This window comes from Chenopodium album, chromosome 15 (assembly GCF_948465745.1).
Source record: "Chenopodium album chromosome 15, dcCheAlbu1.1, whole genome shotgun sequence".
Lineage (NCBI taxonomy): Eukaryota > Viridiplantae > Streptophyta > Magnoliopsida > Caryophyllales > Amaranthaceae > Chenopodium > Chenopodium album.
In genome coordinates this window covers 12,080,565-12,086,461 of record NC_137848.1, presented here as the reverse complement: position 1 = coordinate 12,086,461, position 5,897 = coordinate 12,080,565, and the positions used below count along the sequence as shown (strand labels likewise).

Below are 5,897 nucleotides of genomic sequence, written 5' to 3'. Positions count from 1 at the left end.
TTTATTTTTTATTTTTTTTATTGCTACAGTGGTATTTTTAATATACTATTATACTTACAGTGGTATTTTAAATGTACTATTATACATGTATTTTATACTACTAGATTATAAATTGTTTTAGTAGTATTATTTATAACCATTATAGGTAACAGTGGTACAATATTTGTACTACTAGAAAAAAAATAAAAAATCACCACTCATCTGTTTTATAGTTGCTATTTGTTTGTCATGTAAATAGCAACTATGCGCCAATACTTAACCAATAAATTTTACCAAAAAATAAAGATTGCATAACAGTACTCCTTTTGGCCCTTCTTGTTTATTGGCATATTCCTATGAGAAGGTATTGTGGTCAGTCCGGACTGACGAAATGCGAATTTTGATATCCTCAATTAGCTGGATGATATCTATAGCCAATAGAGGATATCGTTAAGCCAATGAAGGATATCATAGACACAATCATAAATGATATTATATAGCCAATAGAGGATATCATCCATCCATGATATCATATAGCCAATATAGGATATCATCCGGCCAATAAAGGATATCATCCGGCCAGTAGAAATATCATCCAGCCAATAAAGGATATCATATAGTCAATAAAAGATATCATCCAGCCAATAAAGAATATAATCCATCCAATAGAGGATATGATCCAACTAGTTGAGGATATCAAAATCCGCATTTCGTCAGTCCGGATTGACGCAATAGTTTGTGTATTCCTATATGGGCAATATGGGTGTTTCATTGTGATTGTTTAAATGTCATTTCTGCCTATTTCCTCGTCAACTTGGCCTAGACTATTTGCAATCTCATGTGCATAATTTTATCACACTTTATAACAAAGTAAGCTAAAGTAAATTTAGTTCTATGGAGCCATAAAAAAGGAGTAGAGGAAGTATACATTTGGAAATACTTCATCTGTTATTGTAACAGTTGTAAGACAATACACATTTTTTTCACGATATTTAAGAAAAGTGGGTCTCACATAGATTAATACAATTTAAGGGGTCGTTTGGTTGGATAATTTGGAATGAGTTGGAATAGAGTTAGAATTCATTCCATCTAATTTTCTGTTTGGTTGAAGTTTTGAGTAATGGAATCTCATATCCAAGGGGTTCTAACTCTCCCCATACCTATGTCTCATATCCACCTTTTCCCTATGATTAACAATCCATTCTATTGATGAAGTATATAATTCATTTCAACAATAAAATCAAATAAACAACTTTGGACTAGTATGGGTATTCATCCGTACCACTCTAATACTCCCTTCGTATTTTAATAAGTGTTACAATTTGACTAAATACGCATGCCGAGACACGACTTTGACGATTAATTTATCTAATCATATGTTAATAAAATTTTAGAAAAAGTGATATTATGAAAGTATATATTTTAACGAATCCAACAATGTATTATACAATAACATTTGTTTTTATTTATTTATTTATTTATTTATATATTAGTATATTAATCAAGTCAAAACCATTATGTGAATAGTGAAAAAAGTTAAACTATAACACTTATTAAAACACGGAGGGAGTATGAGATTCCATACCAATTTATTTGATGAATCAATGACCCCCAAACGAGGTTGAAATAGCATTAGGAGTATAATAAGTGGGTAATAAATTAAATAATGAAAATAGTTTAACTTTTACCAAAAAGTTTATTTTTCCATTTATAGTATGTTGCAAGCATTGTGATAATTTCATTTTAGGAAAATGTTACAAGTATTAAAAAAAAAACAGATGAAGTATATGACAATAATACGCGTCAAAGTCGTCAATCAATGTCGTACTTTGTACTATTGATAAACTTTTCTTTATTACCTTCTTATATGTAGCCCTAGTTTTATAGCTTCTTATTTGTAATTTTTTTATTATTTATTTATTTATTTATTTTTTGGTAAGAACAAGGGGACTCATTTAAGGGGGGAGATAAGGAAAATCCCTAAAATGAGTCCCATGAGACTTGACCCCTGGATCTCAGGGATACGAGGTGGGAGCGATGCCACTATTCTATCATCTCAATTCCGAATACAATAGTATTGAGTAATACCCAAGTATAATGTCATTTTCGCCATGCGTGCGTATGGGTGGATTTAAATTCATACTCAAATTAAGTTATTTTTACCATGTGTAAGAGTTAAATTAATACAACTTTTTTTTTATTATACAATAAATCATAGTTTGCAGAATAAATTCTAATGGTAATTGACCTTTATTTTAAGATTCATCTCAATATATAGTCTGCAAATAGTCAAACATTAACTTTTTATACATGTATTTTTTTTACTAGGGCAGCTAACGCGCGCGATGCGCGCGTCATAGCTAGCCATATCTTGAAGGTTTTTTTTTGGTTTGGCTTTTAAATCACAAAATTAGTTAAATTAACAATAAGAGAAATTTTTTCTAAAAAAAAAAACAATAAGAGAAAATATGTAATCAACTATATTTAGGTGGTATAAATGTTCAAGACAACTAAAATTTATGAAAGCATAAAAGTACATAAATATTTTAGAGGGTATAGTTGTCTAAACACTATTCATTAAAATAGCATCTACATATTAATGAGGGTATGTATGTAAATACACATTTTGAAGGGTATAATTGGCATTACACTATTCATAAGAATATGTTTCTACTTTTTATAAGGTAGGGATAACACGTAGTTAAAGAGATTGATGTTTAAATATGAGCATTAACTAGTCAAATAAAAGTGATCATGAAGAGTTATAAAACAAAAGAGTATTAATGGAATTCATCTATTATTATTTTTTTTTTGTTAGACATGAAACATGTTCTTGTTGTTTGTCAAGTTTAATCGATTCGTATTATTGGATTCAATTGGTAGAGCAAGTTGTTAATTTTTTTTTCTTTCCCAACAAACCAACTCCTTGTAATATATAATTGAACACCATTAATATCTCCTATCATCAAAACTATTCTACAAAAACACACAATTAGTAGTGTACATAGTGTACCACTAATAACAAGGGAGAAAATACAGTCACTTAGTTAAGGGCTTAAGGCAAAACAAAGCTAGCTATAATAATTCTAACTATAGAAAGAAAAAAAAAATGCATGAACAACTATTTCTAGTATTGAAATCAACGTTGTTGGTTATAACACTACCCATGTTAATACTAGGCATCATTTCAAGGGTAAGGCGAAAGCCATACCCACCAGGCCCGACGGGCTTGCCTATCATCGGCAACATAACGATGATGGGCCAGCTGACCCACCGTGGGCTAGCCAAGATGGCTGAACGTTACGGCGGGCTGTTCCACCTAAAGATGGGCATGGTACACATGATGGTCGTCTCTAGCCCGGATGAGGCCCGAGAAGTTCTACAAGTCCAAGACAGTGTCTTCTCCAACCGGCCCGCTAGCATTGCCATCAGCTACCTCACCTATGAAAGGGCTGACATGGTTTTTGCGCACTACAGTCCTTTTTGGCGTAAGATGCGCAAGCTATGCGTCATGCACCTCTTTAGCCGGAAACGGGCCAAGTCATGGAAATCTGTCCGCGATGAGGTGGACTACATCGTCCAGACCCTTTTGGGCCGGGCTGGGTGTCAAATTAACATCGTAGATCACGTGTTTAATCTTACTAAGAATGTTATATACCGGGCCGCCTTCGGGTCAAAATTCTCCGAGGGCCAGGATGAGTTCATAGCCATCCTGCAGGAGTTTTCTGAGCTTTTCGGAGCGTTTAATATTGCGGACTTTGTCATGTTTCTCACTTGGGTTGACCCAAACGGGCTTAATGAACGGCTAGTTAAGGCCCGGACTGCATTGGACCGGTTCATAGATCCGATTATTGATGATCATGCCAAGAAGGCAACTAATAACGAACATGTAAAACAAGACAATAAAGTTGAAGATCTTGATGTGGTCGATGAGTTGTTGAACTTTTACAGTGAGGATGCCAAAGTTAATAAGCAGGAAGATTCAAATAACCCTATCAAACTTACTAAGGAAAATATCAAAGGCATTATCATGGTAACCAATCTAAGCATACATTTGTTACGTAATACAAGTAATATAGATTGTCTGAAGTTAATATTTTGTAGGTAGAAAAAATAACAAAAATTCACATTTCATTATTTTTACAAGATAATATTTGCTTTTAATAAATTAAAAATTGATATAATCATCCCTCATAAAAGAAAAAAAAATGGAGTAATAATAATTTGATATAGTCAAAGTAAGTTAAGAATAGTGTTAAAAGTCAAATTGTGTCATTTATTCTGAAACGAATGGAAAAAACTTAACCCTGTTTAAGTAATGTCGAAGAGTAGTGGTACAAAAGACAATAAGCTGCTCTTAAAAAAGGTTGTGATGAGGGATGCATGGTTAACTTGGAAATGTTGAATACTTGATTCCTAATAATGCTAATATGATGTATCATGTAGCAAAATATTTGTGGGTATATATATAGTCAATAACTCAGATATAGATGCATTATCAAATATCATATATACCTAATAGTAGTATAAATTTACAATAATTATACAGGATATGATGTTTGGAGGAACGGAAACAATAACATGGGCTGTAGAATGGGTAATGACAGAATTATTACGCAACCCCAAATACATGAAACGGGTCCAACAAGAGCTTGTTGACGTAGTTGATTTACTCGACGGGTCAACGAATCGGATGTTGATAAGCTCCTATTTTTTCGATGTTGTATAAAAGAGACCTTACGTATGCACCCACCAATCTCGGTCTTGCTCCACGAGACTGCTAAGGATGCGGTCATAGGAAAATACTACATTCCTAAACAATCACGAGTCGTGATCAACACATGGGCTATTGGAAGACATCCGAACTCATGGTCTGAACCAGACACGTTCAATCCTGAAAGGTTCTTTAAAGATGGTGCACTTGATTTTAAAGGGGCTAATTTTGAATTTATACCTTTCGGTTCGGGTAGACGGTCTTGCCCGGGGATGGGGTTAGCGTTATACACGCTTGAGTTGTGCGCGGCTAACTTACTCCATTGTTTTACATGGGAGTTGCCTGATGGGATGAAGCCGAGTGAACTAAATATGGATGAAACATTTGGATTCACTGTTTCAAAGGTGACTCGACTCGTTGCGGTGCCTAGTCCCCGCCTGTTGTGCCCGCTCAGCTAAACGAACCACGAAGCCAAAGCTGCAGGATTGGTGATTGCAACAACAAAGGTAGGTATATCACATTTGTCTACCCTTCTTTTAAGTGGAAGATTTAGCGCTGGGTATGAGGAGACCCATGTTACATCCACAATATATAATTTTGTACATTCTATAATAAAATTTCTGATGTTTAAATGAATACTACAAGAAGGGGAGATTGAATTGTAGTATGACAGATTTGTCAAACTTTTTGCAGAAATAAAAACAAGTAAGTTAAAGGAACTGAAAGTGCAAGAGAGATTTTACGTGGAAAACTTCTTGGCCCTAAACAAGAAGCAAAACTATGACCACAAGGGATTTTAGGAAAAGAACCTTCACTAGAATAGGGCAATGACCTATTACAAACTAAAGACTCTAACTTTAAGTTCCTCAACGAACCCAAAACCCCAAGCAACAAGTCACCCAACTTGTTACTCTTCTCTTTCTCTTCTCTCTCTCTTCTCTTTCTCACTTCTCTTTCTACTCTCCTAGCTTCACTCAAAGCTTTCTCTTTCTCTCAATACAAAGAACTCACTCAAGTTCTCACCCCAATACAAGAGTTCACACAAACCCTTGAACAATTCTCAAATACATATAAAAGATAAATATATAAAACAATTTGTTGGACACTTTGAGACTTGTAAGGAACTTGGAACCTAAAGGAACTGACTTATAAACGTGAAAGACATAATATATTTATCATGAAAAACTATTCCACTCAAGTGAGA

The 5,897-nt window shown here is 34.0% G+C and overlaps 1 pseudogene; it reads left to right on the top strand.

Moving 5' to 3' along the window:
• The first annotated feature begins 3,081 nt into the window (after window positions 1-3,081).
• LOC145581921 (cytochrome P450 84A1-like) lies at window positions 3,082-5,151 on the top strand (annotated as a pseudogene).
• The last annotated feature ends 746 nt before the right edge of the window (window positions 5,152-5,897 follow it).